This window comes from Notolabrus celidotus, chromosome 8 (genome assembly GCF_009762535.1).
Source record: "Notolabrus celidotus isolate fNotCel1 chromosome 8, fNotCel1.pri, whole genome shotgun sequence".
In the NCBI taxonomy this organism is placed as follows: Eukaryota; Metazoa; Chordata; class Actinopteri; order Labriformes; family Labridae; genus Notolabrus; species Notolabrus celidotus.
Window position 1 is genome coordinate 7,247,348 of NC_048279.1, and position 13,131 is coordinate 7,260,478.

The following is a 13,131-nucleotide window of genomic DNA, read 5'->3' on the forward strand; positions in this document are numbered from 1 at the left end:
ATATGGATCAAAACCTGGATACGAATGTGCATGTGAGAAGACTCTACAGGACTTCACCCACTGTCCCGAAACTTCCCAGAGTTTTAAATACTTTAGAATAAATCCTTTATTTTTGTGTTTCCAGAAGCTGGTTTTAAGAGCCCCTCACCAACCCCACTATATCCCCACTGAATCAACAACTCTGGATCAGAGCTGAAACCACAATTTCTGCTCCAGGAGGCCATGCTAAACTTTCATTAGGTCTCTTGAGATCTGCTTTCCATGAGTAATCTCTGTGCGTGCAGAAGAAGAGGATGCTTGAAAAATGTGAATCAAATGCAACATTTCATGTCTGACCCATGTCATGTCAGAGCTGCATGTCTCTTCGTATTTATCCGTTCCATTGATGATTGCTTTTCATGCCACAGGAAAAAAGAGAAAGACCTCAGAGTGATTCTCTGATCCACCAGCATGCAGCCTTTTCCCACAAAATCATACAAATTGAAATTTAAAGCAAGCTTTGCCTTTGTATTCAGAAAGCTTGTTATTATATATGTCATTCCATAAGGTTAGCTTGAGATCTTTAGAAGTGGGTCAACAATGGTTTCAGTTCTGTTTGCCTTTTTTAGGCCTCATGCCAGATGCCCTCCAGAAATACGCCATAAAGCAGAAACTGAAAGTTAATTTTTTGAGCAGTCCCTCCTGAGACAATCACTAATGTAGAATAATTAACCAGCGGGCCATCTGCAGATGCTGCCATGGTAGATGGCCCACTTTTTTACTGAACGCCGGTGAACTAATGCTGGTTAATTATGGCTGTGCAGCTCCTCCCTCCCAAGAGGGATTGTTTGGAAACTCACAAGGAATGTCTAGTCATGGAGGCAGTAATTAAGGTGTAGGAATGAAACAGAATGAAAGACTGGGGAATCAGAGGATGGACGGCAGGATGTGGCAGATAACAGGAGCAAGAAGGCATCTTTCTATATGTGTGTGCCTGTGTAAGTGTGTGTGTGTATTTCACTATGAACCATGCAATTTTAATCTGTCCAATAAAACAGCTCCCCAGTGCAGCAGAGGATCACTTACAAGGCTGTAAAAGTTTGATGTGGCTCATGTCGGGTTGGATTTAGCGTCCTGGGCTTTGTAAATCCGCCACCACAGCAGGCCGTATGGCCAAGTCCAGAGCACCGGATCTCAGTCCTGATTTATTTATCATTGTCTAAGTCTGCCATGCCAGGCGGTGCAGCTTGGCCTATTTCTGTTCCTGCAGTATGACGGGAACTCTGGTGTCTAGTGACCTCGCAGTAATACCTTAACATATGATGTGTTTAAGACTAGATAGATGATAACTAACAAAGTGCACAAGGGATAAAAAAACAAAAACATTCTCTCACAGAGCAATGATAACTATTTAATAAAATACAATTGTTTATTTCAACTATAGTCCCTGTGACCTATAATGAGTCACTCCAGAAGAACATTTACAGAACACTTAAAAATGAAATATCCTGAATAACAAGAGGTAAAAATCTCTACAGAAATAAAAAAACTCATAGATATATTTGTCTCTAGTTTGTCTGACTAATTAAGGGTCACACTCATAGACTGTATAAATAATGGATGTAGTATCTGTGATGTCTACCATCTGTTTTGAAGCCAATCGTTGGCAGGAGCCATATTGGAAATGTTGAACTCAACCACACTTCTGTGGAGCTAGTGTGAGGTAAAGAGGCGGGCTTTGAGCCTCCTACCCAACAGCCACAGTGTTTCCGCCTGTCAATCAAGTAAGCTGTGCCTCTCACAATGGAAAACTCTGCTTTTTTGAATTTGTGTGTATGTGGTTTCCGGTGCTTCTGGAGCCAGTCTCAAGTTGACACTCAATGAACAGTTTTTAACACTTCCACATTGGTTTTAATTCTCGCGGCCTGAGGTTTGAATAAATGATCATAAATGTTATTTTATCTTTAATCTCTGTCAGACATATCTATCTCTTTAAAGGTGCAGTGGTCCTGTTTCTAAATCAAAACAAAAAAAATGCAACTAACCAATGAGCTAAGTGAAGCATATTAAAGTAAAAGCACTCCATATTTTGCTACAAAGGGACTAGACATCATTGCTGGGCTCAAAAAGATTGTTAAATGTATTCATATGAGCTGTTAGCTTGAGGATAACAAATAAATGAGGTTTACCGTAAATATTGATTTGAGGTAATTTATCATGTTTTAGGTGTTGATATTTCCACACAGACTGAGACAGGCAGTTTTGGAAGAGAGTTGGTATGCTAAGGCCTACCTATAAAGAATCTAGAAATAATTTCCCCTGTTGTATTTAAAAATAAATTGAATATTGTAATGAAGTCATGGGTGAATTGTTGAAGTGGAGTGTTTCTTGGTGTCATAAAACTCCCTCTCTGACTTGTCTGAAGTCAGTGTTAATTCATTGTGAAATACAGAAGGATCATTGTCTCCATAACCTTGCAATAATTCCCTTGGATTTGAATTTATTGGATCTGAAGGGCATTAAAAATAGCAGAAGGAAATAATGGGAGTTGGCCAGAGTAGAAACAGGAATACTATTTATGTATATTGTGCATAACCCTAAAAATGAGTGTCACGATCTGTCTTACTATACCAACAAAACATTGTTCTATAGCCCCTTTCATAATTTAACATCTAGCATTAAATCATTTTATTCTTTTTAACCTGAACTTTTATGCAGCACTATTAGACTGCCATCTGAAAAGAGCTCTGTAGAGACATGAAGAATATCAATGCATACAGGCAGCCTGATTTTAGTGTCTTTATGTTCCCCTTTTCATATATATTGTCTTTGCACAAAAACCTGATCCCCCCACTCCTGGTGGACTGGCCAGCTGCTCAGTTGCATTAGAGTGAGTGTGTGAATAGGAGGCCAATTGTAAAGCACTTTATCTGTTAAGAGAGAAAACTGCCCTATAAGTTTCCTCCACTTACTCCAGAAGAGCGGTCCATAACCAAGAATGAAGGTTTGCACTCCTTACATAATCCTCTGACGTAGAGATCCACCTTCTATTATCATCTATTATCACAACAGTCTTGCTCCAGATTATTGGAACACTTGATGTCCTTCGAACATCCCTTTGACGTCCTTTTTTTTAAAGTGGTATCTGAAGGTTATTGTCATCTGGAGTGACGGTGATGGTTATATCACACAAGAATTAGAAAAACACTTGCAACACAACATGTTATGACAGTGAAGGTACAATACTTTCAGCCTTCAGACAAAGGACCCGATGGATGACACGCTGTAACAAGCAGCGACACTAACAATTATTTCTGTGGTCAAGTTTCCAGTGCCTGTTTGAACCAATAGGTAGAAATGTGGGTTTATATCAAGAGCTGGGATCCAAACTATTATGGTCCTTTTCCACTGGCCCGTCTTAGCCCTGCTGTACTCGGCTTGACTCGACTCTACTAGGTTTGTGTTGAGTTTCCACGGGCATGGTACCTCGTGTCGTCAAGGAAGAGTCATGAGCATGATGCCCAATACAGGAATCAAACCCGCCATTTAAAAAAACACGACATCAGTACTCTTTTGCTCTTCTTTTGCTTTCCTCTCTCACTCGGCCTGCAACAAAAAAGCCACAGACCGAGCAGCAAGTACACCATTGCCTCCATTGTTTGTGATTGTTGTGTCGCGTTCAAAATGACGTGAACGCAGTTTCGCGCAGCTGTGTTGACCCCGCCCACCCTGAGTCGGTAATCGGGCTGGTGGAAAACAAACCCAAACCGAGTAGAGTCGAGTCAAGTAGAGCTGAGTCGAGTAGGGCTGGAACTGTGTAGTGGAAAAGGGCCATCAGAAGAGGGGTGCTGGGCATCTCAGGTTACAAACTGTAGGGAGTGAATACATGGACACGCACGCACAATTATTGACTGTTGACAGAAAAGGTCCTTTATGTGTTCAGCATATTTTAAATGCTGAGATATAAAACTAAACTATATGGTCTCTTCTTGAACTGTAAACTATGACTGAAGTCCCCTGTTTGTTGGACCAAAATGACACAGGTCCCCTATTAAACTGTAAAGAATGTTCATACTGTATGTATACATTAGGACAAAATAACTGGAAGAACAGGTAAAGCTAAATGACAACGTTTCAATTCAAAGTCCACTGCAGCCAGACAATTTCTTGAAGCTGCTGTTGGTGGTCGTGGAATAAACATCAGCTGTGAGAGAGATTTCAAATGTTGACACTACCCCACCAGATTTCCTCTCACTCCCTCCCCCCCAAAACAGATCATCGTGCCACATACACAACCATTCAAAAAAGCCGTTCTTGGTACAAAAAAAGAGTGTAGTCTGGATAGCTAGTTTCTCTATCGTCACACACTGGGTCTCTATCAATCTGATGGAGAAACCAGCGCATTTTCGGGTGCAGATATCAGCTTATGACACGTTCATATCTGGGTCAATCGCTGCGTATGTTTGATCAAGTGTTGGTAAATGTGGCGGCTGAAAACAATTGCCATTTAAATATCACGCCCTAATTATTAATGGTTCAGACGGGATCACATACAGAATTTCAACATGGAAGGACGCTCTACAGCAAAAAAAAAAGGTAGAGACATATAACTGTGTCATTAGGCAGCCCAAAAAGAGGCATTATAGGAGTCAGAAAAACCACGTCAGGATGCAAATCACTGCAGCAGTCAACAGCTTGAGTTTGAAATCTGAACTCCATCTGAAGTTTAAACATTTTATTTATAAATCATTAGATAAAAAACATACGTACTAATTCATGATATTTAACTTTTAGAGGCCTTAATAAAAGTAATTCTTTACATTCAGGGCAAAAATGTCAGATCTTAAGATCGCTACAAATAAAAAAATACATGTGGCTGCTCTCAAAACAAGCTGTGCTGGAGACCCCGGCCCAGTGTTGCCAACTTAGCGACTTTGTCGCTATTTTTTGCGAGTTTTCAGACCCATCTAGTGACTCTTTTTTTTTTTTTAAAGCGACAAATACATAGACTGTAAAAAATATGGACGTAGTATCCGTGACGTCACCCATCTGTTTCTGAACGCTGTTTTGAAGCCAATCGGCAGCGGCAGCCATATTGCTTCTGTCGAGCCAGTGTGACGTAAAGAGGCGGGCTTTGAGCCTCCTAGCCAACAGCTACAGTGTTCCTGCAGGCAGCTGTGCCTCTCATTGGAAGACTAGTAATCTCAATATCTTCGAAATTGCCTCATTAGAAAAAAATTCACCCTCCTCACAGAATCAGAATCAGAATCAGCTTTATTCGCCAAGTATGCTTGAACACACAAAGAATTTGACTTCAGTAAACTGTGCTCTCTTTGTACAAGGCAGAATAGGAATAAGAATAAGAACTACAATAAAAAATAAAGTAAAAATATAATAACAATAACCGTAGCTATAAATACAAAGAAACAACAAATAGGCTTGACTAATATGTACAGGCTAAAATAATATGATAAAGTGCAGTGGTGAGTTGCAGAGGTAGTTTTACATTATAAAATAGTAGTTAAATAGTAGTTTCTCCTGAAGTCCACTGTCATCTCTACCAGTGAGAGGACATCGAGAAATGAGCTATTCAGACTACACTCATCTTTTGTACCAGGCTGTAACAATGCTTATTAATCCTGCAAAGAGCGTCTTTTTCCCATTCATGTGTATGTGACTTCCGGTACTTCCGGAGCCAGCCTCAAGCGGATCCTCGATGAACTGCAGCTTTTAACACTTCCGCATTGACTCATATTTTGAGACCGGAGGTTGCCGCTTGGACAAATCTAGGGACTTTTTCTGGTGTTATTGGAGACTTTTGGAGACTCTGAAATGTATGCATCGTTCTAAATGAGCAGCGGGTGCTGCAGTGGCCCCCTCCTCCATCCCAAAGGACTCACAGACGTGCAGCAGTTCCTCACAGCTGCAGTCAGAGCAGAGGTGTTAACCCCTTCGCGTCCAGACTGCAAATTAATCGTATAGGTACGAAGACACCGCTGGCTGATCCATTTAGATAGTTAAGGTAGATTGTATACAATAAATATTTACAAAATGATATTGTTGAAAAGTTAAATGTTTTACTTTGATTTTTTTTTGGCTCCTAAGTGTATGTACAGGGGGGGAGGGGGGGGGGTACAGGGGGGGTACAGCATGACCATGCATCCTGATGAATAGTTGTCTTAATTGGCATACCGTAGTTTCATGAAGTACAGCTGGACAGGGATCCGAGTTATGATATTTGCTGTGACATTAAAAACACAACATAGCTTTCCCCTTGTACTGCAACCACGGGTCAGGTACTGCGTAAGCCATTGTGGTTGAAAGCAGTATTTTTTTTTTTCTTCACCTGCTGCTTGGCCGGTGTCTCCCTGTCCTTCTCATCATTAGTAGTGTCTGATTTAGCACCTTTTGCTGGTGCTCCTTTATCACCAGCCTCCTCCTCTCTCTCTCTCTCTCTCTCATTTTGTTTTTTAAAATAATCAGCAATAGGCCGCTTCATTTGTGGAAATAGCAAAACACTTGTGGTTGTGAAATTCTGTCTGTCTTTGGTGTGTGTGTGATGAGCGTATCAGCTGTGCGTGTACGCGATGGCACTCTCTCTTCAAAACAGGAGAGAGTGCAGGTGGAGGAGACTGACTAAGCCAGTGAGAAAGAGGGCGAACCTCTGTTTGTCTGTCTGAATAAGCACTGTACTAATACGAGCCAATTCTCTGCCACAGACAGATTTTCTTTGCTACACCGCGCTCCACACTGACATGAAAACTTGCTTACACGAACTGAGATCTGGCGTTGGATTTGAGCGTATCCTCTGCCCATGTTCAAATTGATAAATGCCAACCTTTGCGTGGAAAAGGTCGTACGCATGTTTGATAAATGAGAGCCACTGTACAGCGGTTACATTTTTTCATAAAGCAGCAATTTTCGAAGATGTTGAGATGACAAGTTTTCCATTGTGAGAGGCACGGCTGATTTGATTGACAGGCGGCAACACTGTAGAAGTTGACTAGGAGGCTCGAAGCCCGCCTCTTTACCTCTGTTGCAGTTAGGTGGAGTTCAGGATACCCAATATGATTCCCACCGACGATCGGCTTCAAAACAACGCTTCTGAGACATGTGTGTGACGTCATGGAGACTACGTCCATTATTTATAGAGATGCACCGATCCTACTTTTTAGGTACTGATAGCGATATCGATACCTGGGCTTTGGTATCTGCTGTTACCAACACTAGCCGATCCCAGTATTGATTTAACAATCTCTATTCCTTAAAGGTGGGGTTGGTAGTCTTGGAAAACTAGCATGAATTTGAATGTAGCGTGTCTTCAGGACTTCGTCTAACCCCTCCCCCCGCTCCCCTCGGAGCTCCTCTAAATAACACCCCCGCTCACATACAGGAGCGCCGCTGATTCATGACCATATGATTGTGACTGTTACAAAACAGGTCCTCACCAAAACATTATCATAGTGAAAGTTGAAAACACAAAGAAACATGGCTGCTGTTAGTACTTCCAACTATCATGCTAGCATTATCCAGTTGTACCGGTGACACGATATCAGGAGGAAAGTTATAACACATGTAATACTGTAACAGATCTACTGTTTGTTAAACGTGTTCAGTGTAGATGCTCTTAATTCCTACAGTGTTGACGGTCAGTGAAGGCATCAGGAGAGGTGTAGAGTGTGTGAGTGGGAGAGAGGAGAGACAAGAGGAGAAGTTTTTCATGCATTCAAACTTTCATTGTTGCTTTGTTGGTTGGCGTGATCACGGCCGACAGTGACCGGTTATTAAAACTCAACGTGTCCACCAATCGGCTCGTCATCCTTACAGCGTCCGGACGGACGCTACAATACATCTACATTTTCTGTAGGACTTACTGAATGTCATTAATTCCTTTTGCTTGTCAGAGCCCCCGTGGTGAGAGCTTTTTAGACTCTGATCAGGACTACAGTCCTGAGCAAAGCACCTCATCGGGTCAGAGGGGACAGGTCCGAGGTCGAGTGAGAGGGGCAGTCGGTAGAGCCAGGGGAAGCAGAGGCAGGAGACAGGAAGTGCACGTGCAGGAGGCGGGCAGAACGGCAGGATGGGATTTGATTGATTTAAAATTGTGGGATCCAAAAACGGTGATTGGTTGGTGTTTTCCCAGGTTTACTCCAGCTGTAGATAGCAGCTTTTTTTACTCTTTTTTAAGAACACATTATGTATTGATTACCATCGGGACATAAAGATCATTTTAACCAGTATAAAAAAAAGTGTATCTAAATGTGTCTTCCAACCCCAGCTTTAATGAGAGGATAGAATCATGTGCTGGCAACTTCAGGCTTTTCTGACTTTGTAAACAAAAAGAAAATGAACATTTTTAAACTGACATTATCATTATTCAAGAGATCATAAATGTTTACCAGCAGTTTGGTGAGTTAATCTTCATAACCAACCAACAGATATTACAATTCACTTGTAAACCTCAGCAGTGGATAAGAGGAATTAAATTATCTGTATTAAAAAACTGCTTCAAAATAAAAAATATGTCAAGAGTAGGGCTATTAAAATCATTGAATACATTATTACCCTGCCCAGCTTTTCCCTTACTGTTTCCCTTCTTCACGTCTGATATTGTGACAATATTAATCAGCAGCACATTTTACAAATACTTGCAAATCACACAACTCAGCAGTCTGAAACATGGCGCTGTAATGGCGACACACAGCAGCGTCTTGTGACTTGTGTTGTCTCTTGTTGTGTCTTTTGAACGTATTTTGTCCGTGTTTTGTGGCGTGTGGGAAGCAGTGATGGCTCGCAAAAGCCTACTAGGAGTTTCTCTTATCCTGTGCATTTTTTTGTGCTGTTTTTTGTGCGGACTTTGTGAGTACCGGGAGTCTTACCGGTACAGCCGCGATTTCCTCATGCATATTCGGACCTCCGTCGAGGGCACCGTGGATCCTGCAGCGGTTTTTCCTGCAGAAATCATCGGCCCGGATTCCACTCTAGGTACCTCCAGCCGGAGATCCAAACTGAAGGGAGCGAGGAAGAGGGGTAGACGTGGTGGCGTTCGTCAGCGGCTCAAAAGGCAAGGCCATCGTAGGATCCCCCTCCCGACTGTCATCCTGTCAAATGTCCAGTCACTTCGCAACAAAGTGGATGAGCTCCAAGCAAACGTTAAGTTCCTGGCGGAATTTAGAAGTGCCTGTCTTCTTGCCTTCACTGAAACATGGCTTAAGGATTATGATCAACTTTCCGACTTGGAGATTGATGGCTTCGGAGTTCCCTTTCGCCTGGACAGAGACCCCACAGTGACCGGCAAGTCACTCGGTGGAGGTGTCTGCCTATATGTAAACAGGAGTTGGTGTAACACTGTGGTCGTCAGGGAGACTCTGTGCACTCCTGACATTGAACTATTGTCTGTGTCTCTCCGACCCTTTTATCTGCCAAGAGAATTTCCACAGTTATTTGTCACGCTTGTGTACATTCATCCGAAGGCTGACAAAGAGGTGGCCACTCGGGTAATAACAAAGACTGTGCAACGGCTACAGGCGTTAGCTCCCGACGCCCCAAACTTTATTATGGGTGACTTTAATCAGTGTAGGCCGGGGAAATCCCTCGGTAACTTTTACCAATATGTCACTTGTCCAACCCGACTTACGAAATGTCTTGACTTGTGTTATGGCTCGGTAAAAGGAGCATATAAATCCCTCCGAAGAGCCCCACTCGGCACATCTGACCACTCCACGGTTTATTTGGTTCCGTGCTATAAACCAATCCTGAAGAAACACAAGCCGGAACGAAGATTGGTTCCGGTCTGGTCACAGGAATCCATTCAACGGCTTCAGGACTGCTATAGTCTCACAGACTGGGACTTGTTCCAAAATGAATGTGATGGCTTGGATGAACTCACAGAGACAGTTTCTTCATATATTGCTTTCTGTGAAGATATGATAATTCCAAAAAAAGCAGTTTGCATCTTTGCTAATAACAAACCATGGGTTTCCAAAACGGTCAAAAACGCAATTAACCTGAGGAATATCAGCTTTAACCAGGGTGACGAAACTCAATATAGAGAGCACCAGAAGCAGGTTAAAAGAGAAATAAAAATAGCAAAACGTAACTATAAGGATAAAGTGGAGAGCATGTTCAGGGCTGGAAACTCTCGTCCTGCTTGGGACAGTGTAAAGTCCATGATGGGGATGCAGACCAACAAATGTGCAATCAACTTCAATGGCATGTCCAATTTTAACCTCTCCAATGATCTTAACACCTTTTATAACCGTTTTAATATCCATGATTTTAGTAAGGAGCTTGATGGTTTTAATAATGTTGCCGCTGGGCAGAACAATGTGGAGGTCAGGAGAGATATGGTTGTCAAACTTTTCCAGCAAGTTAAACCAAGGAAGAGCCCCGGTCCTGACGGAATTGGAGGTCGTATTCTTCGGAATTGTGCTGAACAGTTAGCGGACATCTTCTGTTTTATATTTTCAATGTCCCTTGATCTCCACCGTGTCCCGAATATGTGGAAGAATTCAATCATTGTCCCGGTGCCAAAAAACAAAAGCCCTTCCTCCTTGAATGACTTCAGGCCTGTGGCACTCACCTCCTTGGTCATGAAAACATTGGAGCGCATTGTAAAGGATCAACTTATGGAGGATGTCGAGGCAGATCTGGACCCACTGCAGTTTGCCTATAGGGCACACAGGGGCGTTGAGGATGCACTAAGCACTTTACTAAATTTTACTGTATCACACCTTGAGGGGGCAAATTCTTTTGTACGTCTTCTTTTTATCGATTTTTCGTCTGCTTTTAACTGTATCCAGCCACATATTTTAGCACAGAGACTGCAGAGCACTCATAACATTAATCCTGGTCTCATCTGCTGGCTACTGGATTTTTTAACTGTTAGACCACAACGGGTCAGGGTCAATGGTGTTTTATCAGATGTTCTTTTATCATCCACCGGTTCACCTCAGGGTTGTGTTTTATCTCCGCTTTTATTTGTTTTATACACAAACAATTGTCAGAGTAAACATGCAGGACACCACATTGTCAAGTTTGCCGATGATTCTGTGATCGTATCCCTGCTCAACAATAGCAACCCGGACCATGGCCCTGTGGTGGCAGAATTTACAAATTGGTGCAATAATTCTTTTCTGAGGATAAATTCTGGGAAGACAAAGGAGCTCGTCATTGATTTTAAGAAGACCCCCACTGCCTTTTCCCCTGTTTTTATTGATGATGCGGAAGTGGACATTGTAAACAAGCACAAATATCTTGGCACTTTTATCGACGACAAACTGACATTTGAGCACCAGGTCGACGCTGTCTGTAAAAAAGCCCACCAAAGAATGTACTTTTATCGGAAGCTCAGGGGTTTTAATGTCGACACGACTTTTATGAAGATGTTTTATTCCTGTTTTATTGAATCGCTTTTAACCTTTTCAATGGTGTCTTGGTATGGGTCAACGAGTCTAAAAAACAAAAACAGACTGCAGGCCATTGTCAAGATATGCAGCAGGGTTGCGGGCACACCCCTGCCTGACATGTCAAGCCTCCACCGAGCCAGGACCCTCAGCAAGGCCTGGTCCATCGTGGCTGACCCATACCATCCCCTTTTTTTTGAATTTCGCCGGCTTCCCTCAGGCCGAAGATTCGCGATGCCGAATAGCAGGACGAATAGGAAGAGGAACTCTTTTGTACCAACAGCAGCTAGTCTGCTTAACAATGCCACATAACTGTTGTTTCCAGTTGTTACTGTTGTTGTTGTTACCGTTTGAATGTTTTGATGTTGGTGTTGTACTGTTTTGTTTGTGTCACCGCTGACTGAAAGACAAATTGCCCCCCGGGGATAATAAAGAAACCTTGAACCTTGAACCTTGAACCTTGAAATATAATTTTGGCACCCTAAACCTATATCATTTGTGAGCAGGACACACTCTCAATTTGGAATTATGACACAAAATAATGCATACAAGCTGATGTGTTCAGGTAGGCTGGGGTTCAGGCACATCAGTGTCACATTATTTACGTGACGGTGAACTGTACCTGGTTTCCAAGTACTAAACCAGAGGGTGGAATCCCTTTATTTCAAGAATCCTGAACAATTAAATCCAATAACCTGTCCGTTTTTCACACTTTGAATCCATTAATAGAAGGTTTCTTCCTTCATTGTAGTAGGCTACAGCTGACATAAACTTCTTCCTTTGGGCTTCCACTATATTTTTCAGTGCAACTGCCATCCGGCGAAACATTGATGCAGCACATGTTGCAAGTTTCCGGCTGAGTTGTTCGCAAAAGAAGCATGACATGTACCTAAACTGTAGAGCCTCTAGTTATCTTCCATCATGCTCCACCGGGCAAAAATGCACAGACCGTCCAGCACTGATATAGTAGGAGACGCACATGGCTTAAACACAGCAAAGCATAGAACTGAGATGAACAGATCTGCAATATGGATCGGCACTATCAGCCCCTTGTCAGCGATATCCGATCTAGCTTTTTGAGTCAGATCTAGCTCCTATCCGATACAAGGATCGGATCTGTGCATCCCTAATTATTTATAGTCTATGGTTTAGTTTACCACTGTTTTGAAAGCTGTACACTTCAGGACCACCGCTGTGTCTGATTCTAAGGTAAAAACAATTTTAACATTAAAAAGTCAACTGTTTTTCGGAGTGTAATATTTTTTATTATCGTACAATAAAAAACATTAACAATTACATGGGATGCCTTGTTCTGCATAACTTAACGTATACACACTGAGAACAGGAATGGCAATGCTTGACATTATCACAGCCTCTTCGTAAACCCCCGCCCACCCCAACCCTGCATGCCTGCCAGGAGGAGGAGAAGATCGGGAGCTCCTCCACGTAAAATGCAACTTTTATGTTTAATACCCAGTCCCATTCGCTTTACCTGCAGCTGTCCCTGTACACAATGATCAGCAGCTGGCTCTGTGCCCTTAGCCCCCTGCTGGCTGTCTGTACTGTTCACCGCCCCTTCTTCATCTTGTCCCCACTCTCTTCTGATCCCTGGATGAAGAATGAATGTGTTCACCCAGAAGTAGAACATTTTATCCTTCTTCATCTTATTTTGTTTAAGGAAGAGCTCCACTTTGATGCCTCCACAGACAAGCTGGGGGGAATCGAAAAGCATGTGCTTGTGTTCGCG